The sequence below is a fragment of the Podarcis pityusensis genome (genome assembly GCF_964106645.2).
Source record: "Podarcis pityusensis genome assembly, chromosome: 8".
Lineage (NCBI taxonomy): Eukaryota > Metazoa > Chordata > Lepidosauria > Squamata > Lacertidae > Podarcis > Podarcis pityusensis.
The window spans coordinates 19,491,558-19,519,482 of NC_138033.1; the positions used below are offsets into that span (position 1 = coordinate 19,491,558).

The window sequence follows — 27,925 nt, forward strand, 5'->3', positions numbered from 1 at the left end:
GCAATGTGCATCCCTGCAAATTTCGGTTTAATTACTCTTCTGGCTCCTTTTGATTTGATCAGGCACACTTTTCAAAGTTACCTATTCACCCTTAAAGGACAGAAAATAGACAATAATGCTGAATTCTTGCTGAATTCATGGTGTGGTCCCAGAACTGTGGAATACACACAGAGCCCCAATTCTATAGAAAATTGTAGTGTTAAAGACGGTAGAACAGAGGGAGGGAAATGGGTCTGGGCTGCTCCCCTGTCAATCACCTGGCAACATAATAATGCCAGGTGAGTGTGGAGCTTGAAATCAAACCGTGTTGGCAGAACAGTGGGCAAAACACCAACCATCAACTAGCTGCCAGTGTGTGCAAAGCCCTTTGCACAGCAGGTCTTCTCAAATGTTGAAGATCAGCTCATTGTCAGTGCGTGAGAAGCCTTACATTGCTTCCCTGGTTCTGACTGTCAGCTTGTGCCTAAGGCAGTGTTGGCCAAACTTGGCCCTCAAGCTGTTTTTGGACTACAACTCCCATCATCCCTAGCTAACAGGACCAGTGGTCAGGCATGATGGGAATTGTAGTCCCAAAACACTGGAGGGCCACGTTTGGCCAACACTGGCCTAAGGAGTCTTGCATGCACCGCTAATCAAGGGACACGGGTGGTCCTGCGGGTTAAACCACAGAGCCTAGGGCTTGCCAATCAGAAGGTCAGCAGTTCAAATCCCTGCGACAGGTTGAGCTCCCGTTGCTTGGTCCCAGCTCCTGCCAACCTAGCAGTTCAAAAGCACAGTCAAAGTGCAAGTAGATAAATAGGTACTTCTCCAGCGGGAAGGTAAACGGCGTTTCCACGCAATGCTCTGGTTCGCCAGAAGCGGCTTAGTCATGCTGGCCACATGACCTGGAAGCTGTACGCTGGCTCCCTCGGCCAATAAAGCGAGATGAGCGCCGCAACCCCAGAGTCGGTCACGACTGGACCTAATGGTCAGGGGTCCCTTTACCTTTCTCTCTTATCCTGATAACACCAGGAAAATTTAGCCACTTAGGTGCAGCTCCTGAAAACATAGGCTTAATTGCAGCCGTTTACAGATGCTCCACGAAATGTTAAGTTTTTCTGCTGATCTGATGCCCTTCTAAGGGGTGAGGGAGGAATAATCACACACACAAGTTTTTTTCAGCTATATGCACATAGCTGCAGCCAACATGACTTGCTGCAGGAAGAATTTTGGTTAGGCATGTCAAGGTAAGCCGGACATTTAAAAAGAGAAGGTACTTTCCCGTCAATGGAAATAGCCAAGAGATATGCATCCAATCAAACGAAATTGACTGGGATGTTTCACAATGTCATCTCCTCTTAGCACATTCCTCCCATTGCTAAATATATTTCTTGTAAACACACACACACACACACACACACACACACACGAGGACTAGGAACTTGTTTACAAAACCAGCTTCCCTGCGATAACCTCTTCAATCTTCATTAGAAGGCAAAAGAGTTCAAAGGACTTTAAGGGCTATTTAGTCCAACCTGTGTCGCAAGCATAGCTATTGTCTTGTCTCACGCCCCATAAAATCGCCCATGCAGTGCAGGCTACAGTTACCTCGGGTTACATATGCTTCAGGTTACATACGCTTCAGGTTACAGACTCTGCTAACCCAGAAACAGTACCTCAGGTTAAGAACTTTGCTTCAGGATGGGAACAGAAATCGTGCTCCGGCGGGGCGGCAGCAGCAGGAGGCCCCATTAGCTAAAGTGGTGCTTCAGGTTAAGAACAGTTTCAGGTTAAGTACGGACCTCCGGAACGAATTAAGTACTTAACCCGAGGTACCACTGTATCTAACACGAGCAGAGAGCAAGCACACCAGGAAAGAGAGGTTAACGGCTCCGTACACATTAAAACCAAGTGAGCCAAACCAGTTTCCAAAGCAGTGAACTGCCTTGTGCTGACTCATTGGTCCATCTAGCTCAGTACTGTCTACACTAACTGGCAGCAACTCTGCCCAGTTTGAGGCAGCAGCTTTTCCCCTGCTCTCCCTGGGCTTGAACCGGGGACCTTCTAATACCAGGCAGACTCTCTACCACTGAACTACAATATAACCAAGGAGAAGGGGGTTTACCAAGACCAAAACAATCTGAGTGGCCAAAAACTGTGAGCGTGCACAGTGCTCAGAATGGCTGGCAATGGTTGAAGAGGAGTGAGGGAGATAACCCAAGATGACCTCTAAATACAGAGCCAGCTCCTCTTTGTGTGCCAAGTGCAAGCTTTGGGAGCTCGTAGCAGCAGAAGTGACAGAGGAGGTTGCCAATGACTTAAAAAGATGAGCCCAAGCAGCTTTAGAAAGGTGCCAGGGCAAAAAGAGCACCTGCTGGGTCAGATTCAGGGCTCATCTAGCCGAGCCATGCATTTCCAACATGGCAAACCACAAACAGGACACAGAGACAAAACATTTATGTTTGCTTTAGAGTGGCGCTGTGGGTTAAACCACAGAGCCTAGGACTTGCCGATCAGAAGGACGGCGGTTCGAATCCCCGCGACGGGGTGAGCTCCTGTTGCTCGGTCCCTGCTCCTGCCAACCTAGCAGTTCAAAAGCTCGTCGAAGTGCAAGTAGATAAATAGGTACTGCTCCAGCGGGAAGGTAAACGGCGTTTCCGTGCGCTGCTCTGGTTCGCCAGAAGCGGCTTAGTCATGCTGGCCACATGACTCGGAAGCTGTACGCCGGCTCCCTCGGCCAATAAAGCGAGATGAGCGCCGCAATCCCAGAGTCGGCCACGACTGGACCTAATGGTCAGAGGTCCCTTTACCTTTAATCTTTTTCAAAAACTCTCCCATGCTGTCCTCCCTGCCCCCTAGTATTCAGATGTTGACAGCAATTCAACATGGAAGTTCCATTAAGCGATCTAACAGCTGTTGACAAACCAATTCTACTCCACGAATTGGACTAATCCATGGGTAGGCAAACTAGGGCCTGGGGGCCGGATCCAGCCCAATCACCTTCTAAATCCGGCCCGCAGACAGTCCAGGAATCAGTGTGTTTTTACATGAGTAGAATGTGTCCTTTTATTTAAAATGCATCTCTGGGTTATTTGTGGGGCATAGGAATTCGTTCACTTTTTCCCCAAAAAATATAGTCCGGCCCCCCACAAGGGCTGAGGGACAGTGGACCGGCCCCCTGCTGAAAAAGTTTGCTGACCCCTGGTCACTAATCCCTTAGTAATGCCATCAAATGAATCAGGGTCCATCTTCACATCTCGGGGCACTTCAGCAAGCAATAAATTATTCCGTCACCGGTCCAGCCTGGAACCTGAGACAGCCCTGACTTAGCCTAGAAGCCGAGTCAGGCGCAGGCCGGTGTACTATGGTCTGGCCTTGATGGATGTTGTTCTGTACTTTTTGTGTTTGCACGGTGACTAGGTTGAAGCAGTGTTCCCCCTTCATGGCAGAGCTTTATGGCAGAGCTGGGATTTGAGGTGAGGTCTCCCCACTAGTAGTCCACCCCTGAAACAGGTGGTAGTGAGGAACCTGCCTCAGCTCAAGGGCCACATTTCCTTCTGGGAAACTTTCCGGGGGCCACATGCCAATGCTTAAAGTTGAACACAGCAGCAAATGTGCATTTTACTCTTGCATTGTAGGCCTGTTTCTACACATATTCCTGCATCCCTCTCTATCCACCATTAAGGCAAGCAAGAGGTACGATCAGAGTTCAAGGACATATTCCAGCCAGGCAAAAACACTCAAAGAGGGTGTGAAGCAGGGCTTGTGAGGAAGCTGGCCTGAGGAGAAGGGGTGTGGTCTGAGGAAGGTCCTGGGGGCCAGATAGAGAAGCTTGGGGGCCACATTTGGCCCCTAGGCCTGAGGTTCCCTACTTCTGGTCTAATTCAACTTCAGTTTTTGCTCTGTGTGATCCCAACTGCACAGAAGAAACACTTACAGCGGGCTCCTAGGCTTGCTGACTGAAAAGGAGGTTATACTTCATCTGTTGGGGCTCATTCCCAAATAAGCATGCATAGGATTGCAGCCTTTTGACAAAAACATGGGCTGTTAGCAAGAAGCCCTGTTAGCAAGAAGCCCTGTTAGCAAGTGTCAGGGTTTTTTGTCTTCAGAGAAAGCAGGACATTCGACAAATAGCGTTTGTCTCTGTGATAGATCCTAAGTAGTTAATGCACCAGCTTTGAAAGACGAGGAAGGAAGACGCTGGCCATTTGAGGTTTCTCAAATCTGAACTTTGATTTGTTCACATATTATCATCACTTTGGACTGAGCTCCATTGGCAACCTTCATTCACTGGCTGCAGCCTAAAGGCCTATTGTCACCTTACATTTCCCCTAAACCCAAAATATACTTTCAGAAAAGGGAAATGCCCCGGTTTGTAATTGTAGTGATCTCACAATATTAAGCATGAGTCTTTCCTGTCCTCCAGGCCCAATTTGCATGCTCAGCCCCTCTGCAGGCTGTTTGAGAGGGCCCTTTGGCCCTTTATCTTTCTCCCCTCTAAAGTTTGTTGTGCTTCCGCAAAGCTTGGAGTTCCCCCCACAGCATACTAATGCCTACTTTCTTCTGTAAGATAGTGCTGTTTTGGCTACATAAGGATCCAGACTTGGCGGGAAAAGTCACTATTAACACATTGCTGGGATGGGGAAGCTGTGGCCTTCCCATCAGCCCTAACCGGAGTGACCAATGGCAAGAAATTATGGGAGTTGTAAAACAACACCGGGATGGCAGGCGACTCAGGTTTTCTGCCCCTGGTATATGGGGGGACCACTATAATTTCTCGGATACTACTGCTTACAGTGCCTATTCTTATTATTTATTGCAAGAATGTCTAATCCACCTTTCTGCAATGAAATGCATCCAACGCGGTTCACAACAACAACCACTAAGTCAATTCAAAGATTTTTAAAGCCAGCACATGCATTTTACTAATTCGGCCTCTTTTATGTCTACTTCAACTGCTGCTATTTATATGTGACTGCTTGCATTTTTTGTTCTTTTAATATCTGCACCAGCTGCTTCAATTGTGTTTTGCTGCAGAAAGAGTGGGTAGAAATCCTGGCCCCAGATGAACTTCTCAAAACAAGCCGATCCAAGGTCTGAGTGCCGTAACTGCAAATGCCAGCTCTCTTGTTTGCTGTACTGCAAAAGCCACTCTTTGGCTGTACATTGAATCAAGGCCACAGCTCCCATCACCTGCATCAAAGCACCCTATATATTCATCATCAATATATATCCTACCCTTCCTACCGAATGAGCCAAGGGAGGCAAACAGATCCACAATTTTTGGGGGGTGGGGGAAAACACATTCTAAAGCAGTTATAATATCGAAATGCAGTTTATGTGTTTGACGTTGATCAAGAGCCTGCTGTAAGTCTTGGAATTCTTTTAGGACAGGGATGGGGAACCTGTGGTCCTCAGGACGTGGTTGGACTTTAACTCCCATCACTCTGTGATCCTTGGTTGGGGCTGACGAGAGCTGGAATCCAGCAACATCTGGAGAGCCACTGGTTCCCCATTCCTGTCTTAGGGGCTTCTCACATGCAGCTGTTGACGAGCAACAAGACTGCAGGCCTCTCTCTTCTCTTCTTAGCCCAACTTGAACCCTTCTCCTTGTTCCATTCAGCAACTGGTTGCCTTTGGGAGTGAAGGACAGGCCAAGGGGACAGGCAAGTCAAGTTATGATTTGCATGTCAGGAAGCCCTGTCGTCGAGTTAATCAGAAATGACAGATACCCCACCCATTTCAGCCAGAAACTGAGTCACAGCCAGGCACCTCGCTAGCTAAATGCCCTCGCGCGATTTCACTGGGACTGCATTTTCGTTAGGCGGAGGACCTAAAATTATGTGCTATGGCAGGGTGAGTAAACTGCTGGATCCTTGACACTTTACTGCTATGCTCCGGAACTTGGTCGCTTGGGTCCCAGCCTCACACACTCTGCTTATTGTTCTTGTACTTCCTTGTGGCATTCGAATTCCTACTGCGAAAACAATGCCAGGCCCTTGCGACACAGCTTTAGAAGATGCAGAATTCCTGTCTACATGTTGCTCAGGGCTAGATGGCTGCAGGGGACACAGACCCACAAGGTTCCACACGGGCAGAAATGCAAATCACGTGTGAAAGCGTTGCCAGTGGAACAACAGGGTCTTTCGTTCGCTTCTGCCTACTTTTGGGTTGCCTGTGTGAACTAACCCAACAGATGCATGGAATTTAGTATCTGGAGCAAACGTCAACAACCTCAAAACACACAGCTCTTAGGTTTTGTTTCTTTAAGACCTGCTGGGATTCAGAACATTCAAAGTGCTCACAACTCAAGACCCCAGCCAGGAACCTGTTATACAAAACAGAAAAGACAAACCTAAGGTATCACAGCTCCACTTTTAGCCTTCCTTGCAGGCAGCAGGCAGTGGCTGAATGTGCTTTATTCACAGGACACATCAGAAGGTTGTAATGGCACCCTCACTAAGTACCCAATATGTAGCTTTTTTTTATCTACCATACTGAAAACACATTTAATTATTCCACTGAAAAGGAAACATTACGTAATTGAATGTTATGTGTTAAAATTATTTTTTAACTGGTAAATGTCCTTAGCACATTACGGTTTTATCAATAACTATAATTAATTGCAAATATTATAAGCCATACTATGAAATACAAAGGGAAAGTGTTGCCCTGGTGAAGACATGTTAACTGCCAACTCATAACAAAGCTATGGATTTCAGTTCTTAATGCATTATAAACTGATACTTTACATTTGTCCACATCCGTATATATTTTTTGCTGTACAGGGTACCTCCGGTTAAGAACTTAATTCGTTCTGGAGGTCTGTTCTTAACCTGAAATTGTTCTTAACCTGAGGTATCACTTTAGCTAATGGGGCCTCCCATTGCCACGATGTGATTTCTGTTCTCATCCTGAAGCAAAGTTCTTAACCTGAAGCACTATTTCTGGGTTAGCGGAGTCTGTAACCTGAAGCATCTGTAACCCAAGGTACCGCTGTACTTCTCTTTTTAAAATCCATCTTACCACAAAGCTTTTGTACCTTTGTTTTTGTTCTCTGTATCTAAGATAATGAGTCGATTTAGCCAAGGCAACGAATGCCCAAAGTTTCTCCATTCATTATTTTGATAGATGCATGCGTTGCATGCTGCTTTTATTTGAATCGGCACCAAGCAGAGCGGTGAACAGTGGTGGGCCAGGGCATCTCATATTCCACCTTGTGCAATGGCAAAATCCCGTCCGCGACCCACCTTCCATTGGATGCCGTAGCTGTGCTTCCTGCTGTGGCACCCCAGAAGCTCTGCGTCTAGGGCCTAGATCTGCATTTGTGGTGAAAAAGCAGTGACAAGGTCTTGGGAGAACAGAACTCTGTGTGTCCTATGGCCTGCCCTGAGCCTGTGATAGTCTACTGCCCTTACATGTGGGTGGCTGGTGCTGCAGTGCACCAGTGTTGAATTAAGATTCAATGGCCAGGCCAGTCGATTTCTGGGAGAGGGAGGAGCCCCATCTTGTCCTCCCCAGGCAACAAAATGACTTGGGCCAGCCCTGCAAATCCTCACATGAAGCTCACTGCATGGCCCTTGACCACCTAATCATCTCTCAGTCCAGAGGGCTGCTGTGAGAGGGAAAAACAGAATGAGATCACCCACGTCCTCTGCCTTCAGTTTGTGGGAGGAAGGGCAGGGTAAGAACATAACTCCCAAAATCAGGTGGAGAGTGAGAGATGGGAATGGCTCTAATAACCCCGTGACACCTACTAGTTTAGAAATCCACGGCCTACTTTATCTAGGTTTATAAAACTCTGACTAATCGGAATGGAAGGCAGTTGTTGAGAGCAGGAGCGTGGGCCTGTTGTTCCTGTCTTACCATTCACTCTGTCTAACATGTCATTGTTGTTGACGTTGCTACTGCCCTAGGCCAGAAATGATGAGTCTGTAACCTTCTAGATTGTTGTTGGACTCCAACTTCTCTCAGCCCAGCTGCCGGCATGGCCAACAGTGAGGGTTGAAGGGTGCTACAGAAACCATCTGGAGAGTGACAGATTCCCGTAGCTTGGTGTAGGTCTGTACCCGGTAACCATCACTGAAATATCCAGAACTGGCAGAACATCACAAGAAGTGCATTCTTGTCTCCCTCTCTGTGGCCCTTCTCAGCACAAGCTGTAGGGCAGGGGTATGAGCTTTTCTTAGGATTTAACCCCGAAGTTGTTGAGCTTCTTTTTAGGATTGAAGTTATTGACCTTCTTTTAGGATTTTACCCCAAGAAATAAACTGCCACAGGGGCCAGAATAAACTGGCCAGTGGGCTGGATTAGGCTCCCAAAATGGACTTTGGACATGCCTGCTGTAGGGGCTTCAAGGTGAGAGAGCAGAAATCAAGATAAGAGAAGAAAGCACTTGCATCCTCAACTTGGCATTGAGGGCAGAGCAGGGACAGGGAAACTATGGCCTTCCAAAAGATAAATAAAATAAAAAAATTGTCCCGTAGCACCTTAGAAACCAACTAAGTTTGTTCTGGGCATAGGCTTTCTTGTGCATGCACACTTCTTCGGATACATGCACATGAAAGCTTATACCCAGAACAAACTTAGTTGGTCTCTAAGGTGCTATTGGACAATTTTTTTATTTATTTCGACTGCGTCAGACCAACATGGCTACCTACCTGAACCTCCAAATGATGTTTGACTACAGCATCCATCATCCCTGACCACTGGCTATGCTAGCTGCGGCTGATGGGAACTGGAGTCCAGTAACACCTGGAGAGCCACAAATTCTCCATTCCTGGGTTAGCATGTTGGAGTAGCCCAAATACAAATCTCCTCGCAGCCACAAAACTCACAAATATACTTGAGAAAGTCACCCATCTCTCAGCCTCATCTGCTTCACAGGTTGTTGCAAGGATAAACTAAGGAAGAACAATGTCTACAGCCCTGAGCATCTGGGATGACTATAAATATAATAAATAACTACAAGTGAGTTGGAAGCCTATCATCACCCATCATCCAGCAGAACCAGTGAAACTGCCTGCAGAGACAGATATTCAGAAGTTTTCTGATGATTTCCAAAGTCATCATGTCTTTGCTAATGGAAGCTGAAAATCACGGCGCATGCAATATTTGCAATCCATAGAAACAGAGGTTAGTCCAGGGTTGTGTTTTGTTTTGGGAAGTGGGGTTCTCCTTAAAAGCAGTCTCATATTAATTTACCTTATTACTGCAAACATGAAACATACTTGCCACCAAAGCCAGCTAAAAATGCAGTTTAGATTTTGTTTTTATGTTTTTGCAATCATGCACCTTGTTTTGATTTTTTTATATATAAAAAATACCAGCTTTTTTTCTAAGTAGAAAAACTGCTTGTGGAGAGGTTGGATGTGATGACCCCAGCTGCTCAGAGACAACTTCTTTCTACAAACTGATACAACTACAGTGGTACCTCGGGTTACAGACGCTTCAGGTTACAGACTCCGCTAACCCAGAAATAGTACCTCAAGTTAAGAACTTTGCTTCAGGATGAGAACAGAAATTCCGCCGCGGCAATGTAGCAGCAGCGGGAGGCCCCGTTAGCTAAAGTGGTACCTCAGGTTAAGAACAGTTTCAGGTTAAGAACGGACCTCCGGAACGAATTAAGTTCTTAACTAGAGGTACCACTGTAGTTTGTTTCTCTTGAGCTCAGTCCTCGAGATAATAGAATCACAACAATGGAGAAAGATTCATGGGCCATCTGATCCAAACTTTCCCACCCCTCTCAATGCAAAAAACCTAGTGCTCAAGCATCCCCAAGAGTTGGTTCCCATGAGGAAAAGCCCACAAGGAGTTTTGTCCCTCCACAGAAGTCCTACTACTGCTCAAGTTATCTAGGTACACACTCCAAATTTACTTACACCAATTATATAGCTCACATTGCTCTGGGCCGAATCAAAGAAGGGGACCTATTTGGCTAAAAATAATATTTGATCAAAGCCCTTTAGCTTTGTCCTTGGAGCCTACCACTTGCAAAAATCTAATTACATCCATCCTGTTACATTAGTCCTGAGCTTTGAGAGCTTGGGGAAAAATGAAAGCTGTAAAAAATACAAGGGCAACAACAACAAAAAGGCTTATACCTACCAGCCATCAAAATCAGAATTAATTCTGCTCCGTGTTTACATCTTCAGATCACCCTAGAGCAGGAGTGGGGAAACTTTTCCAGCCCTCATTCCCTCCAGGACAAGCTTCCGTGGGCCACATGCCAGTGCTGGGTGGGGCCAGAGGCAGAATTGGGCAGAACCATGCATGCAAATTTTGCCTTTCTACAGGTAAACCAGTTTCTACACACACACTCTGGCCTCCATCCAGACAAGCCTGAAGCATTCAAAGACCAGGCATAAACAACTGGGGTGTGAAGCAGGGCCAGAGAGTGGCACGGCCTGTGAAGGGTTCAGAGGGCCAGGTAATGAAGCCCAGAGGGCCACTTTTGCACTCCAGGGTCTGAGATGCCCCAACCCTGCCCCACGGCTTGTGCTGCGTTGTCAAAGATACTTGTGACCAAGCTAAACACCTGCCATTTCACATCTTGGCCAAGAACAATCTCCAGGAAGGCAAGACCGTGATTTGTTTTAAAGGGGCAAGAGGGAGAGAAAATGAATTATTATTGCCCCTGTTGTACGATAAGCGACAAAAACAGTCTTTCCCCCAACAAGCATCAGATATAGCCTTCAGACAACTCGCCAAGGGTCCAGAAAACAAACAAAATCCCCCCACCCCTAGTAGCAGAAGGCAAGTTCAAGCAAGCTATCTGCAACCAGATAATGCCCCCTGCTGACTCATCAGAAAAGAAGTCCTCTTGTTTTCTGCAGGGACACGCAGTCTATGGTTTCTGGCTGGAGGCAAAATACGTCTACAAAGCAAATTGCTCTTCCTGAAATGAGGAACGTTCGGGTCTTCAGTGGGATGGAAGAGTTTGGCTTCAGCTTTATTTCATATCTGTCAGAAGCCTGCTATTCTCCTCCAGATGAAATGATTAATCTCTGATTTCCTTCTCAGGCCCACCTAATGGCATCAGGGGTTCCCAAAAAAAATCAGAGGGACAGGCGAGACAGTACAGCCCCTTCCCTCAAGCCTGGCGAAGACCAATTGCCAGGTAGCTCCTCCCCTCCCAGAACTTGCCTTCATCTTCGACCATGTGAGATACTGGGGCCCTCTGCACAAGCCTTCCTGGGTCCACGTGATATTTGTCTCCTTCGCTCCCATAACTGTCTTCATCAGCAGCCATTCCACAGGTCGTCATGTCACTTCATTATATAGCAGGATGAATGTTTTGGGAACCTACATTTGTTTATTTTGCCTCTTCCCTTCCAAGTCCTTTTCCCTTTCATGTCATGTCCCTTGTATTGTAAAGAGATCATTTTATATTGTACAATGCCTTGATTTTTGTGGCAGAAAGACATTAGTTATTCATTCATTCATTCATTCATTCATCTAGCCATCCAATTTGCAGACTGTATAATATTTTTAAAAGTCTCTGAGCGGCTCACAAAATAACAAAAATGGAAAATCAAGACTAGAATACAAATAAAATGAAAATACATGATGTCAATAAAAATCCAGAATCCAAATATTGAAACAAAATACAGAGCAAGCTAAGAATTAAGTCAGAACATCAGTCTAGAAAGTAAATAAACACTATATGGCAGTCACACATATTCCAATCAGTAAAGCCTCACTACATAAATTTTAAGCAAGTCTACTAGCATGATTAGATTTATTTATACACACGACTTAATCCTAACCAGTCACATCCAGTATGTAGATGATGGTCTTGTAAGATAAAGCTGAAGCCTTTTTCTCAAATCCACCAATTTTCTAACAAAATTCGGCAATTTATTGGGGGGGAGGGGCAATTCACTTGTGCACAAGGTCAAGTGATGATGTATATGTGCGCAATAGCCATTCTAGATTAAGCACAACTTCACTTCGAGCACAATGCTTTTCAACGGGGGCGGTTCACATCTGTGGCTGCGAGTCATCAAGTGGATGAGCCATTAACTGATGTACACTTATGTATGAATCACTCCTTAATTACCAACAACTCAAGCTGTGGTTATTACGCCAATATACGGGTGGGCGGAAGCCACTCTCCTGTTCCTGGTTGAATGCACAAGTGATGCCACCCAAAAGTCAGGTCTGGCTGAACAAGACAGGACACTGCCTGTAATCCTAAATGGTGGGTTGCCATTTGTATGGGCTATTTGCGAATTTCAAGAAAACTTACTTTGGCCAGAATTTGCCCAAAATTTAAGCTTTGCTTTGTTCAAAAGATGTTAAGGACACCTCCAACCAGAAACGTCAGGGCAGTCTACAACAGTTATTGCCAAATACAAAACAGAATAGCAACTAAAATTCAGCAAAGCAGATTAGACTACCAGCCAGCAGCTCACACTAGGTGCTGCAATGCCTGGGGAAATAAAATGTGTCTTTGCCTGGGGCTAGAAAGACATCATGATTGGAACCAAGTAAGGCAAACCTCACGACAGAAGGCATTACATAAAATGAGTGCCATGTCACAGAAGGCCATCTCTGGCCGCAACTCATCTAACTTTAGGAGGTGGCGGGTTCTGGAAGAGAACCTCAAATGATAAAGGTAGTGGTTGGGCAGAACCATGTAGCAATAGAAGGCAACCCCTTAGACACCCAGGGTCAGCAAGCCACTTAAGGCTTTTTAAGTAAGCACCAGCATTTTGAATTATTCTCAGAACAGTAAATAGCCCGTATAATTGCTTAAGACCTGGTAAGATAAATTGCTCCCTGTAAATAGCATAGTAGTTGCATTTTTTACGAACAGGTTTCGCTGTGGGTTAAACCACACAGCCTAGGACTTGCTGTTCAGAAGGTCGGCGGTTCAAATCCCCGCGACGGGGTGAGCTCCCGTAGCTCGGTCCCTGCGGGAAGGTAAACGGTGTTTCTGTGCACTGCTTTGGTTTCGCCAGAAGCGGCTTAGTCATGCTGGCCACATGACCCGGAAACTGTACACCGGCTCCCTCGGCCAATAAAGCGAGATGAGCGCCGCAACCCCAGAGTCGGTCATGACTGGACCTAATGGTCAGGGGTGCCTTTACCTTCTGGGAAGTCATCAAAGGTGGCCAGCCCCATGCACAATACATTGCAGTAGCCTAGCCTTGAGGTTACCAGGGCATGAAAAAGAGCAGCCAGGATCTCTTTGTGCTGTCATCCCATGAGCTGCCAGAGTTGGCTAAAAGTTAAGACAAAATGCTTGCATGTTCAATGGATTCTGCGGTTGAGAAGTGTGTGCACGGGGGTGGGAATTATTTGGCCCATACCAAGGAATACCTTGAAAGTGAATGAACAGAATACTTTCACAAACCAAAGCAGAATGATTTTTCCCCCTGCCAGGAGGCGGGGGGAAAGGCAACAATGAAATATCACTGACTTTCCAGCTCTCCTTTCTCCTCTGGTATGTTTTGCTAAGGATTACCACATGTAACAACAAGTTCACAAAGAAAATTCATCAGCTATGCGCGTGCACAAACACACACACCACACACACACCTTCCAGGTTGCTTTGCACACTTCCATGAGAAAGGGGATGGGCTGGCAAGACATCAGCGAGCAGCTGAAAAGTACTGCAATGGAATCAGGTGACTTGCTTGCATTCCCAGTGTCTGCAATCACCTCTGCTGAGAAAGTCTTTCTCCCTCCCTCTCTCCCCGTCCCCCAACCCCAGCAAATCACAGACGGAGTAAATTAAAAGTTTTTAATACTACTGATGACTAAAAGGGAAATAAACAACAACAAAACAACAAGGGCAGACCCTGGTGTAGGACACAACAAACTGGCGGCACTGCAGCAAAACCAGCTACCCAGAATGCTAAACTGTGTTGCTGAATGCAGTACAGCTGCAGCCTGCTAGGAGACAGCTGTACTTGCACAGCCAGCTTGGGAGGAACTCTGCCTTTATATCTGCTGACATTTACAGTGGTACCTTGGGTTAAGTACTTAATTCGTTCCGGAGGTCCGTTCTTAACCTGAAACTGTTCTTAACCTGAAGCACCACTTTAGCTAATGGGGCCTCCTGCTGCCGCCGTGCCGCCTGAGCACAATTTCTGTTCTCATCCTGAAGCAAAGTTGTTAACCCGAGGTACTATTTCTGGGTTAGTGGAGCCTGTAACCTGAAGCATCTGTAACCTGCAGCGTCTGTAACCCGAGGTACCACTGCATAGGAAAGTTTGCCTTCTACAGTGAGGTGTAGTGGCCGCGTCTGTGTCAGATGAGGGAGTCTTGGGTTCAAATTCCAACTCAGCCGTGAAGCTCGATGGAGTGACCGTGGATCAGTCCCACCCTCTTAGCCTAACTGACTGAAGGATAAAAACATTGTGATAACGTGTTTTTAAAGCTATCCGTGCACAAATAACTGAAATAAAAAATAGTTCCCACTTTTAATTTAAGGTGAAAGAATTGCCACCGGTGAACTGTGCTGCCATCTAAAGCTCTCCAGATGTTGCTGGACTCCAACTCCCATCACCCCTGATCATTGGCCACGCCAGCTGGGGCTGATGGGAACCGAAGTCCAACAAGATCTGGAGGGTCACATATCCCGCCCCCCCTTCCCGGTCGGCCTGACTAGAGTGTTGGTCTATGACCAAGGAGTTCTGGGTTGAATTCCTATAAAGATCTCTCTGGATGACCTTAGTTGAGTTTCTTTTAGCAGCCTAATCTACCTCAAAGGGTTGTTGTGAGAAAAAAAGTGGTTTTAAGTTCATGGTAGGTAGGTTGGGAGAAAAAAAGTCATTTATAAAGGTGGAACAATAAAATAAGCATAAAACTCTGGATGCAAAGGACTGGTTTAGAGACTACCTAGACACGTTAATCCAGTATTGAATTGGTTTAACTATGGCCCTATTTGCTCCTAGCCGTTAAAGCAGTAGGTATAACATCACTTTAACAGTCATGGCACCCCCAAAAATCCTGGGAACTGTTTGTTAAGGTGCTGAGAGTTGTCAGGAATTCCCCTATTCCCATCACTGAACTATAATTCTCAGAGTCATTTAACAACCAATCCCTCTTCTCAAGGAACTCTGGGAATTATAGTGCTTTGTGATGGGAATAGGGCTCTCCTAACATGTCTCAAAACCCTTTACAAACCACAGTTCCTGTGATATTTGGGGGGAAGCCATGACTGTTAAAAGTGGTGAAACACTACTTTAAATGTAAGGTGCAGATGCAGAGTGTTCCGGGTTCTCAACCCTGGAACCCTGGGAATGTCAAGTTCTGTGAAGTCTTTTAAATAAATCTTAGCACCTATTCAAGGCTATAATTACTAGGGTCAAAGAAACCACAGGTAGCGAGATGGGTTTCAAGGCAGTTTAAGATTGTAGGCTATAGACACATCCTCAAGATAAAACACATCAGCCCCAAAATAACAATTTTCTCCTGGTGCTTCCTGGAATGATGTGAATAAACCTTGCACCAGAATGGATTTCTTTCCCCCTGCATTTTCCATTCTGGTGGTATGTTTATCCATATCATAGCAAAAAGCATCCCCATGGAGAGATTTTTTTTAAATAAATCCTGTCTCCCAAACACAGACACCCTCCCCAAGCAAAGGCACTGACAGCCTCACCCCTCCTTCCCATTTGCCTTTGCTTGCTGCTTCCCAAATTAGACCAGTTCAAGGGATGCAGTTCATTGGCTTTCCATGCAGAAGGGTGCAAGCTTCAACCCCAGGTATCCCCAGGTAGGACTGTGAATGTCCCCTGCCTGGAACCTTGGACCGCTGCTGCCAGTCAGGGCAGACAATACTGGGGTAGATGGATGATAAGCTTCCTATGTACCTTGTGTTCCTCTGTATCCCCCATCGGCTGAGATCCTGTTTGTTGCAATTTGGACTTCAAATTGGATTTCTCAGGCAAAAGAGCCATCCATGAACCGATCAAATGATGTGACTCACAGCTCAATACACGAAACTCCCCTTTTTTAAACAAAATACTGCATGAGTATGTACGTATGTATGTATGTGGGATGGGGACAGGAAGGCCTCTCTGTCTGCAGCGTCTTATCTGTATCTCACAAATGCAAGTCATCCCACAATGTGACAGTTACTGACCACATTCAGACAAACACATGAGTTTTCTAGCCACAAACACACAAAACCCATCCCATCCTCCCTTTGCATGTGTGTCTTCCATTCACTATAATTTCCCAGCTTATTATTGGAATAAACCAATATACTAAATCAACTTAAAAACCATGGTCTTGATATTCTGGCTTGTTTGGAAGTGGAGTAACCATAGTTTCCCAGGTCATATGAAACAGGAAACCATAGTTAATGGGAGACATCCCTGTTTATTGGCTGGCTTGCGCAAAGGGGCTGTGTGATCAGCAAAAAAAGCTCCCTCTGAACTCTCCCACAGAGTGATGAAGATGTGAATGGCTCAGCTTTCCTAATCTGCAAAAAAAAAGAGGGTGGAAAGTGGCCTACCTCACAGGGTTACTCTGAAAGCAAATTGTTATCACTCCATCCCCAAACCTCTGGGATAGGACCATCTGTAGGTCTAAATGAGTCATAACATTCCTGTGTCACTCCCTTGAGACAAAGGCAGGGAACATCCTGTTCTCTGCAGAGGTCAAGCAGGCAGAGCTTGATGCTGCTTTAAAAAAAATTAACTGCCCCCTTCCCCAATTGAATGGCAAAGGCTGGTGCATTCTCTCCCCCACCCAAAGTCTGTGTGTGCTGAACTTTAAACTTGCTCTGAATAATGCAAAAAAAAGGGGAAAAAAGAAAAGGGGGGTAGAGGTGTCACAATCCAACCAGTTTGAATTATCCTTAATTTCAATGGGAAAGCTATAAAAGACACACACTGCTTCTTCAGTACGACTTCAAAGTGCTTAACTAGGGCTGAAGGATGCACCCACGTCATATTCTGGGTGTGTTTCAACCCACTCCCGATTTTCATGCCAATCAAACTAGCAAGTTGAACAACAACAACCTGGTAGCAGGCAGGCAGCAGAGCAAAAGCAAGGGGCCAAGAATGGTACCCAAATTACTGGGTGGGGAGGAGGAGAACCAGAGGGGAAATGTTCTTGGAAGGTTACAGGAAGGCTAAGATTTGGCTTTAAAAAATGGAGGGACCACAGGGGGTCAAGAGCATGGGGCTTGTAGATTTCACTAAGCACCCCCTTTCCCCCATAAATGATGCACTGGCCTAGAGGATGGCAGGCATGTTGTGAACTGTATATTGCATGCACTGCACTAGGAATACACTGAATTAAAAACAGGGCACTGCAGTTCTGCAGGAGACAAGTTGCCTTAGCTCTCTCTAGTTCCTCCTGGGAAAGACCCACTGAGCTCAAGCTCAGGACTGGCGCACAAATGCAGAAGAGTGAAGTGAGGATAAGGCGACAGAAAGGGAGGGACGGATAAATCTAACGATTCTGGCTTCTCTCAGTTTCTCATTTCTCCATTCTTAGATTCAGATCTCCACATTTCCAGATCAGTTTGCAGTGTTGTTGTTTTTTATTTATTTTAAAAAAAGGCGTCATGACAATTCACCTGCATTTTAATGAAAACTTCTACTACTTTCGGAATGCTACTTTGCCTAATATACACATTTTTGCAAGGCGATTTTCTGTAATGTAATCATGCTTTTGTATGCTATCTTCATTCATATACACACTCCCAAGAATGTGAATTTTTGTCTACATTACTTGGATGGAGAACTGTGCTGCAAAAGTCAGAGAAGTGTGAACTTTGAAGCATGGCTGCATTTTGGTTTGCGTATTTTTTCAGAGAGTGCAAATTAGGTAGGTTCAACTTTAAATGCAAACTGAACCGAATGTCTCTCCCATCCCTACACAATGGGCCGCTACAAGTGGAAGAAAGCATTTTTTAATACTACACACACACAGGCACACAAATAAAAAACCCCAGCACAGAAGGCAAAAGCCTGGGAAATAACCTTCCTCCCTGACATCCTAGTTTTCTCTTTGCAAGGAGTTTATTATGCACAGAAGACCACTGAGATGCTAAACGCTTTCTGCCTTCCAGAGTACACAACATATGGCTAGATGGACAAATATGTCACTCTTCCTCCAGCGCAAGCAACAAGCTACTATTCCTGACTCAGTTATGCCCAAAATGGGGATCATTGTTTATTTCACTCCAAACAAACCACAGTGTTAAGCCACGGTTTACTCTTGGCTTGCCAACAGCGGTTTGAGCTAAACAAACCACACACTTCAATTCGGACTTAACGCTAAGTTGGGGATTGTGGGTTTGATGGAGGTGTGAACTCCAGCCTGGTGGAAACGGTTTGCTATGGTTTCCTATGGCATGTGAACTGTGCCACTGCCTTGCCTTCAGGAATGGCCACAGCTCAGTGGCAGCACACACGTTTTGCATGCAAAGTGTCATCTGGCATCGTCAGCCTGGGCTGGGAAATACTGTCTGAAACCCTGGAGAGCCACTAACTGGAGAGCTGGGGTAAAACAAGGGTAGCCAAGGCACTTCTATTTTGTTATATCGTCGTATACTTCCTACCGTGAAACCCAGGAAGTCCCCATCTAATGGGGTAAACCTACAACAGCACCACAAGTAACAAGTTCAGCCACTGAATCATGAAGCTCGCCACCTCTGAATGCTCTCTGATCCAGCTGTGTCTGCACCACTGCTCACATTTTGGGCTGAGCTGAAACGTTTGAGTTACATACTCCTAAAACTGCACATAGTCGCCGGGACAATCCATGCTTGCGTCCTTCCTTTGATTTTTGCAGGAACCTCTATTCAGCCAAGCAAATGCCTCAAATCTTCACCAGCTGTTGTGTTGCAGAAGCCTAATTAAGAGCAAATGCTCACATGGATCCACCATGCTTGCAAGGCTGTTAGAAATGCATTTTTGTTTTCTGCTGGGGGGGGGGAGGAACTGGGGTGAAGCTCCAAGCGGATAATTAAAACTCAACTTTATAAGATTTATTTTGTGTCAGATTACATTACAACATAAGCCTGATATAGCCTATTAAAATCCATTGAGATATATTACACCACAAAGCGCACACATAATCCTCCATCCAGCTTCCAAGCAGCAACGAAATGACAAAATGTGCAACATGGAAGGCACAAAGGCCAAATGACTATGGTGGGACCTTAGTGGAAGAACCAGGGCACCCTGTTGCTTTCTCCTAAACTGCAGTCAACAGCAAAAAGATATGTTTGTGCACAAAAAGACAAAGACTTCCACTCTATATAATGGATGGACAAGCATACAGTGGTTTATGAACCAACAAGGCGATACAGGGGTTAGAGTTTTGAACTAGAAACAGGGAGATCCAGATTCAAAGCCCCACTCAACCATGAAGTTCAGATTTGGTCTCCCCTTTCCCCTTTTTCTCTTTTATTGAAGAAGAACAGGATATTTTAATGCCATCATCATCACAGAGGTGTCTGTGGAGGGGATATATTCACTGAAAATGTTATCTTGTTTTTCTTTTAATTTTGTTAAAAAGGAACCTGTTTGTTAAGTCTGGCACCAGACTTCTATATATATCCCTGCCACTCTGTAGGTTTTCTTAATAATAATTACTATTATTTATATGCCGCCACCTGACTGGGTTGCCCAGAGAGCCATGTTTTTGACATATTTATATATATATCTCCCACCCAGTATTTTAACTGATACCTGCTGCTTTTTGTATTTTTACTGTTGCTACGATAACTGCTTTTGTTTCTGATGTTTCTAATCTGCTTTATATTTGTTTTATGTTTCTATTTAATTAAATATTTATTTATTTTTAAAGTTCAGCAGCTGATATTGTGGCAGTCACTATCTCAGCCTTATTTTCCTCACAGGAGAGAAAATCTTGTGGAGACAAAACGGAGTATCCCTTTATTTAATTTAGCACAGAGATTTCTTGGCTTGTGGAAATTCCTGACTAGGCTCAGATCACATGTAAGCTACCTGGTGTTGCCCTGCGATTAACAACTGGTGCACACAAGGTATGTTATGCCTTCCACATAACTGGTCCAGCCCATCCGTTACTGCACACATGAATGAAGAAAGCGAAAGGTGGACATATTCAGGTGCCTATATCCAGTGATAAGGAACCTCTGGCCCAACTGGCCTCCCCACTTGGCTTGCAAGTTCCTATGCCTGATGACATTTATAATGGCAAGTTGGGGGAGCAGAGAAATATGCAGCTCCCCCAAGAACAGATTGGCAGGCACTGCTGATCATCAGCAACTGCAAAGGAATATGGGTTGCTTGATATCATTGTGACATCATGTGACTGACAGGTGCGTAACCCTACCCAATGGTCAAACGTGGCCTGTGGGAGTGGCCTACCAGTTGGACCCCATTCCACTCCCTGCATTCTTCTGAATCAGATTATCTGGCCTGTCTAGCTCAGCATTCACTTTTCTGACAGGCAGAAACTCTTTCACCTGATCCTCTTATAGCTACAGATGCCAGCGGCTGAACCTGGGACATTCAGCATGGAAAGTGGGGTGGCTAGCTTTGAGTTACTGGGGGACCAACAATGGGATAGGTCAGTTGGCTCAATGTCCCACAACCCCCACTAAATTCTCTGAACACCTGCATGCCAGCCCTATAAAATGCATCCGATGCAGCATTCTCACTTCCAAGTTAATAATAATAATTTTTATTCGATTGTGGTGTCAAGTTTGGTTTCCTAGAATAAACAAAAGTACGACTTCAACTCTGGCGACTTCCATATGCAACAGCAGTTAAGTGCTCTTTCACTCCACTGAATAGAATTTGCTGTTCTGAATGAAGCTGACTTCTGCCTGATCATGCGAATGAGGACTGAACACAAGAAGTGACCGGAAATAAACACAAAGGAGTCAATGATTGCACCAACAGAGCTCTGAAGAATTACAAGGAGGGTATAAGCGTAGCTCACTTTAATGAAAGTGTAGGTAAATCTAATTAAATAGTCGTGATTGAGAATCTCCCAGCACGCACACACATTATTATTATTATTATTATTATTATTATTATTATTATACTATGGTGCCATATGGCTTGAGTTCACATTTACTAGGGCAAAAAGTCTCACCACTCAATCTCCTGAAATTTCAAATACATCCACCTCTCCACAAAAACACCTGAATTTCAGTTTCTAGGGGGAAAGACTGAGTTGACCACTGTGAAGAAAAGGTTACTAAACTAGATGGTTCATTGGTCTGATCTTATGTTCTTACAAATTATGGCTTCTCCCCGGTACTGATGTCTTGGTGTGCATTCTGTTTTTCTCTAAAACATTTCTTTCGACCGAAGATTCCAAGGCAGCTTGTAGATGATTCTGAGTGGCTGAGTCCAGGCCCAAATGCATTTTGTGAAATACACTTTTAAGAAAATAAACTATTTGATTTACTACCGTATTTACTCGAGCCTAATGTGCACCTCAATTTTCAGAACCTCGAAACAAAAAGGAAGTATTTGCTGACAAATGTAAACGTGCCTTCGAATCTAATGTGCACCTTACTTTTTGCAACCTAATTTGACCAAAAAAATGTGAGCATTCGATTTGAGTAAATGCAGTATATTTTTAGCCCGCTTTCCACCCCATTAATCAAGAAAGTATATAGGAACACAGGAAGCTGCCTTACACTGAGTTATTGGTCCACCTAGCTGAGTATTTTCTACAATGGCTGGCAGTTGCTCTCCTGGATTTCAGACAGGAATGTTACCCAACCAACCCTACCAGGAGATGCCAAGGTATAAACTATGAAGGATCTAATGTCTGCTCAAATCACTGACTGAGTGGCCTTCAGCAAGCTAATCTGCCCCAACCCTAGCCTGCAGTACAGTCATCCCTCATGTTGTATCCGGGTTTCGCCACTCGCACATGTGCAGAAGCGCCAAATCGCACCGCGCACCTGCGGCACTTCCAAGTTGTGGGCATTTCACGTTATGGATGGGCCTCCAGAATGGACCCCGTCCATAACATGAGGTACCACTGTATGTAAGGTAAAGGTAAAGGGACCCCTGACCATTAGGTCCAATCGTAGCCAACTCTGGGGTTGCAGCGCTCATCTCGCTTTATTGGCTGAGGGAGCCGACATACAGCTTCCGGGTCATGTGGCCAGCATGACTAAGCTGCTTCTGGCGAACCAGAGCAGCGCACGGAAACACCGTTTACCTTCCCGCCGGAGTGGTACCTATTTATCTACTTGCACTTTGACGTGCTTTCGAGCTGCTAGGTTGACAGGAGCAGGGACCGAGCAACGGGAGCTCACCCCGTCACGGGGATTCAAACCGCCGACCTTCTGATCGGCAAGTCGAAGGCTCTGTGGTTTAACCCACAGCTCCACCCGCGTCCATCCACTGTATGTGGATTACTTCCAACCACTGTATGTGGATGGTAGTAATAGCAGCCTACTTGTTGTAAGAACATGAAACCCTGCATTACATACCAATATGACCATTCTGAACACATCTGGCCACCTCCCCACAACCAAACGGTAGATTTTAAAGCAAAACCCTCACGCCAGTGAAGCACATTTATAGTGTAACTACTCTGTAGTTTCTGCTTTGCATTTGCCCCGAGACGTGTTCAGTTATATACAATCTTCGCTCTTATGCAACAAATACCAGAAATATTATATTACCCACATTACTGCAGACAGGAGTGAAAAGAAATAAAAGCGAAAAGGGGGAGATCAAGTGTTGCAGAACGAGGGTGCTGTAGAGATGAAACGCATTAGAAAACAGGGAGCCCACAAAGTCTCCTAAGCCAGGCTCCCTGGAACAAATGAAAAGTCATGCAAGAGCATGGTTCTGTGCCATTTGCACAGAGTGCATGTTGGAGACATAAGAGACATCACAAGAGAGCATTAGCTGTGATTACTTCTTTGCTGGCCACACAGACCTGCAAAAAATACATCTCAAAGAGTTAAAAAAAAAGGAGTGACTGTAATGACTCTTGAAGGATTTCGGGCCCAGGCAGAAGACAAACTCCAGGTGGGGGATGGACCACATCATGTAAATTCATGGAGGATTATGCAGATAAAGGTATCCTCACCCAATATCAGGAATGCTTCTATTCAGGGGGCCGGCCGGCTGGCCAGCCATGCCTTCCTCTGGTATCCAAAGGGGGCTCAAGCTTTCAACTCACTGTTCACCCACCTCCATCCAGATAGTCTTTTTCAACGGAGGGCTGGTCCGCACTTCCGCTTGTCCCGTGCCTGGAAAGCACAGGTCCAAGTGGTTTCCCTCTTGCTCTGCTCCTTTTCTAGGGAAAATCAGCTCTTTAGTGCTAAATTGCAGTAAATGGCAATCCAGAAAAAACCCCAATTGCTGCTTGCTCAGCCTGAGCACTTTTCCTTGGTGGAAAGCAGGGGGACGAGGAAGTGCGGGTTAAGTCCAGAAACACAACATCCTTTGCCTTCTGGAGGCCACTTTGAATTCTTTGTCCTCATTTGGCTGGGGTTTTTTTTGGGGGGGGGGCGGAGTAGCTTTTGCTTTTTGAATGCTTTTTTAAAAAGCATGTTTCATACTTTTGCATACATCTCTGCCTGAGATCCTGGAAAGCTACAGCTCCAGGTAGAAAAGCAATACTGGCCATGTATAAAAAATGACAGGATAGGCTCTGGTGAGGCAAGATTTGGGGTCTTGCTGGAGACCTCCAGGCTCAGAATTTGAGGTAGAAAAATATCTCTGTAAAGCGAAAATAATAATAATGCTGTTCTGGCTTTCAATGGCTTTAACACAGAGAAAAATAAATGTTGCTAGCAATAGCACAGCCCAACTATTCTTGGATGAATTGCAGAACTAGAGCTGTTTTGGGGAAACTGGGGAAGGTTCTTCAGTTCTCAGTTATGGGACCTATTTTACCCTTGCATTTTATTAATGGGAAACAGTAGCTTGCTGAAATCTGCTGGTGACACCAAGTTTGTAGGCGGTCTTGTCACAGAAAGAGATCAGGAAGCTTCCTACACAACAAGTTAGGTGACCTCATGAATGGAGCAAGAACAGAACGAAAAGCAAAATATAAGGTCATGCACTTTTGAGGACTAATGGTAAATGGACTCAACAAGAAACTGCAGAGGAGGATGGAATTGTAGAAGGCAACAAAGATGGTGAGGGTCCCAGAGACCAGGGCCACATTTCCACCATCCATTTAAAGCATTATTATACTACCTTAAAAGTCATGGCATCCCCCAGAGAATCCTTGGAACTGTAGTTTCAGGATGCTGCAAGTTGTTAAAGGTAAAGGTAAAGGGACCCCTGACCATTAGGTCCAGTCGTGGCCAACTCTGGGGTTGCGGCGCTCATCTCGCTTTACTGGCCGAGGGAGCCAGCGTACAGCTTCCGGGTCATGTGGCCAGCATGACTAAGCCGCTTCTGGCGAACCAGAGCAGCACACGGAAACGCTGTTTACCTTCCTGCCAGAGCAGTACCTATTTATCTACTTGCACTTTGACGTGCTTTCGAACTGCTAGGTTGGCAGGAGCAGGGACCGAGCAATGGGAGCTCACCCCGTCGCGGGGATTCCAACTGCGGACCTTCTGATCAGCAAGTCCTAGGCTCTGTGGTTTAACCCACAGCGCCACCCGCATTGTTAGGAGACCCCTATTTCCCTCACGGAGCTACAATTCTCAGAGCGGTTTAACAATCAATCCTTCTTCCCAGTGAACTTTGGAATTGTAGCTCTGTGAGGAAAATTGGGGTTTCCCGACGCGTCTCAACACCCTTAACAAACTACAGTTCCCAGGTTTCATGAAGGGGAAGCCATGACAGTTAAAGTGGTATAATACATCTCTAAATGTCAGCTATGCTTGTGGCCCTAAGTCCTACTAGGAAAGGTTGAAGGAGCTGAGTGTGTTAACCTGGAGTAGAGATTATCAAGAGATGATATGATTGACATTTTCAAATCTCTGAAGGCCTGTCACATAGACAAAGGAATACGTTTGTTTTCTGTTGCTCCAGAGGGAGAATTGATCCAGCAGGTTCAAATGTCCAAAAAAATGAATTTAGGAAGAACCTCAGGAAGAACTTCCTGAAAGTACGACCTGTTTGACAGTGGAACAGACTGGCTCAGGAAGCGATGGGCTTTCCCTCATTAGAGGTTTTTAAGCAGAGGCAAGGGTGTTGAAGTAGCAATTTCCTGCATCAGAATGGGGTTGATCTAGATGACCTGTGAGGTCCCTTCCAACTCTATGGTTTCGTAAGGTCTACCATATAACACTTCCGTTTGGGCCCAGTTCACAAAAGCCTTCCCACCCTCCATGTTCTGTCTACATACATTGAGGTGTAGAAATGAATTTGGGCTCATATCCAACGTCCCCCACCACAGAACATATGTGTTAGAGCCACATGTGAGGTCATAGGCGTCACTCATGAGATCCAGCAACCCCTTTAATAAACACCACGAACTGATCCAGCTGCCACAAGAAGGAATAATGAAATCAACCTGCAGCCCCATCCCTAAAATTCAATCACAGTCTCCAACAAAAAAATATCATTACCAGACCTCATGATTAAAGCAAGCGGGTCCAACAAGGTGATGAAACGAATCTCAAACGAACCATAGTCATTTTGTTTCGTCAATTCACAAATTTTTACATCCGTTTGCTGGCAAGATTCTTCAGGGCCAAATCAGTGAGTGCTATTCAATGTCAGTGTTACACAGCACAGACCCAATTAAATTAATAAAGGTAAAGGACCCCTAACAGTTAAGTCCAGTTGCAAACGACTCTGGGGTTGCGGTGCTCATCTCGCTTTACTGGCCGAGGGAGCTGACGCTTGTCCACAGACAGTTTTTCCAGGTCATGCGGCTAGCGTGACTAAGTGGCCAGCATGACTAAGCCACTTCTGGCAAAACCAGAGCAGCGCATGGAAATGCCGTTTACCTTCCTGCCGAAGCGGTATCTATTTATCTACTTGCACTTTGACGTGCTTTTGAACTGCTAGGTTGGCAGGAGCTGGGAATGAGCAACAGGAGCTCACCCCGTCATGGGAATTCGAACCGCCGACCTTCCTATCGGCAAGCCCTAGGCTCAGTGGTTTAGACCACCCGCGTCTCCGCTAATGAAATTAATAGACATGACTAATTTAGGTTCATTAATCTCTATGGGCCTACTCTGAGGAAGCCGTAGCTGAATGCAACCCAATGTTTTCGACATTCAAAAATATTCCAGAATAAGATTATGCAAGTAATGCAATGTGTCTACAGACTGTGGACATATACCATAAATCAAGATGGAAGCTCTAGGTATGTAATTTAATAACTCTCTAAACTCTCAATTATTCTGTTGGCAAAGACAGCCCCATATAATTGTTCCAGTAAGACTGACTTCCAAGTGAGTGTGCTTAAGATCCCAGCTGTGAGGCACCAACCAGATCTTTTCTCTTACACATTGGGCTGATCTGCCCTTCCACCTTCCCATCACTGCAGGCAGCCAAGCCCTGGAAAAATCCCAAGCATGCCTGGGAGCTAGAGAGAGTGGAGTCACAGAACCACCACCAACACTTCCCCATTCCTGGCTGAGGTGTTTTGCAACTGGTTGAACCAGTCACAACAGCCCCCAGCCTAAGAATAGGGTGCTGCAAGCCTGCAGCTCATGGAATTTTGCTTTCCTGGCCACAAGGCCACAACTCAGTGGTAAAAAGCATGCTTTGCATACAGAAGGTCCTAGATTTGGTCCTTTGCTTCCACGGTCAAAAGGATCGATGATGTGGAAGACCTCTTTTTGCGTCGGAACTTGGAGAGCCACTGCCAGTCAGATAATACTGGCCAATATGGACAAATAATCTGACCTGGTATAAGGCAGCTGCTTATGTTTCTAAGTGTTGCTAGAAGAAGCCAGGCCATGCAGCCTCTGGATCCGAGATACAGGTGGGTTTAACTGGTGAAAGGGGCATCTGCCCAGGACCTTTCAGTGCTGTGTGGTGCAACAAAGCCATGCATTAGAGCCCGAGACTTTCATTTGATGAACCATAGTTAAGATTGAAAACCGTTTTTTGGAATTAAGAGGACACAAAAAACCCTGCTTAATCGAAAACATAATGTGCAACTGGCTTGTTTCCACAAACCATCGTTAAATTAAACCACAAGGTTCGTGGTAATTTTATCAGGTGTTCCTCAATGACAACATCAGAAACAGCCAACAAGCTTGAAAGTGAGCCCTAAAACTCTTCTGCGCTATGCAAGGGTTCATTGGCAGAAACACCAATGCAGAATGTGCCACTGAAGATGCTAAGTTCTTCTTTCTTGAAGGAAAGAAAATGCTGCCACCCCCAACACCATCTGTCCACAGATCCTTAAGGAACTAATTCCAGAGGTCTAGCCAGGTGAGTCTGTTACAGCAAACATTAAGAGAGACTTCTGGCACTTTAAATACAACAAATGTGTTAAGTCTTCAAGGTGCCACAAGACTCTTTACGTGCATTTCCTTAGGTAAATCCATCTCCCAACACAACTCAACCATGTGTGTTTGTGTACATGAAAGAGAGACTTCTATCTACACCTATCCCAATTGTGACCTCTTTGCTGGGGAAAAGGGATGGAGAAATGAAGTGATGAAAATCTGATCCTTGAACGGCCTAGGAACTACACACTTTAAAAGCTCATCCAAGTTTCTTCATTCTGATTTAAAAGCTCCTTTAGCAGAACATCTAGGGACGTGGGCAGCACTGTGGGTTAAACCACAGAGCCTAGGAATTGCCGATCGGAAGGTTGGCGGTTCGAATTCCCGTGACGGGGTGAGCTCCCGTTGCTCAGTCCCTGCTCCTGCCAACCTAGCAGTTCGAAAGCGCATCAAAGTGCAAGTAGATAAATAGGTACCGCTCCAGTGGGAAGGTAAACGGTGTTTCCATGCACTGCTCTGGTTCGCCAGAAGCAGCTTGGTCATGCTGGCCACATGACCCGGAAGCTGTCTGCGGACAAATGCCGTCTCCCTCGGCCAGTAAAGCGAGATGAGTGCCGCAACCCCAGA

General features: G+C 45.5%; 1 protein-coding gene and 1 long non-coding RNA gene across 3 annotated transcripts in view; one reads left to right on the forward strand and one right to left on the reverse strand.

Annotated features, from left to right (window-relative positions):
- LUZP1 (leucine zipper protein 1) overlaps positions 1–27,925 on the reverse strand; it is a 68,120-nt gene that overhangs the window by 23,250 nt on the left and 16,945 nt on the right. The window lies entirely within an intron of this gene.
- Positions 19,611–20,933, forward strand: LOC308483615. Its single transcript, XR_013989733.1, has 2 exons — positions 19,611–20,470; positions 20,739–20,933. It is a non-coding gene; the product is annotated as an uncharacterized lncRNA (long non-coding RNA).